The following is a 1,115-nucleotide window of genomic DNA, read 5'->3' as shown; positions in this document are numbered from 1 at the left end:
AATAATTAAAGAAATTGATAATTTTCGTTATAACGTTTATATGATTGTCTCACCATAAGAGTGGGTTTCTTTTTAATTGTATTAGTGGCAACATTTAATATAACAATCGATTTCTGAATCTGATATTTCAATAAATATTTTAATGCATGCATGTCTTTTTGGTTTTAGTATTGCTGGTATACCTTGTAAATTTGACTTTTCTCCTTCTTTATGAAATATAAATGTACTATATGAACACGTTGATGATAAAGAATGTGTTTTCTGATATTTGCGGCTGAAATTTCGTAATTTTTTTTTTTTATTCAGTTACTAACAAGGAGATGCTACAAACTGCTAAATCGATTTCTGAACGAGACATAGCACGTTCGCTAGTTGCGATGTTAAGCATTAATCATAATTGGGATTTGTACCAATGGGCTTTCGTTTGTGAGAAATTACAATATAAAGTTTGGGTTGCGGGACTGTACCACAGATATAGCTAAAGATGCACTATCTTTCAGTGAGGCGGTGTGGCTGAGCAGATTGATCTCCCATGTCGAATATTTTTGAGTGTTCGAATCCAGTCGACGAGTTTTCTTGTACGATGTTTTTTTTTTTCTTACCTTAGGGCATGTAATTAATGTTTTTCGAATATGATACATTTATTTTGCATATGTCTCGTTTTTATGCTAATAATCAGGGGTAATTAGGAAATTGTCAGGCTTGTTTAACGCAAATATACACATATTTTGCTTACAATGAAATATATATTTAGTACATATTAAAAAATTAATATATTTGTGTTTGCATTAAACAAGCCTGATACTTCCCTAATTACCCTTTATTAATAGTATAAAAACGAGACATATGTAAAACATATGTATCATATTTGAAAAACATTAATTATGTGCCCTAAGGTAAGAAAAAAAACACCGCATAAAGATCACTCGTCGCCAGGATTCGAACGCTTGCTGCCGGCTCAAAAATGTTCGCCGTGGGAGTCTCACTCTGCTCAGCCACGTCGCCTCTCTGAAAGACGATTGCAACTTTAGTCATATCTGTGATACAGTCCTCGCGCGAGACCACTCAAGGCTCTTATGCCTTTTGCCTGTTGCCAGCTTTGACTGCACATCAGT

Source organism: Odontomachus brunneus, unplaced genomic scaffold, assembly GCF_010583005.1.
Source record: "Odontomachus brunneus isolate Ranch 3 - 2012 unplaced genomic scaffold, Obru_v1 Obru_scaffold_307, whole genome shotgun sequence".
NCBI classification, from domain to species: Eukaryota; Metazoa; Arthropoda; class Insecta; order Hymenoptera; family Formicidae; genus Odontomachus; species Odontomachus brunneus.
This window is presented reverse-complemented; position numbering follows the sequence as displayed.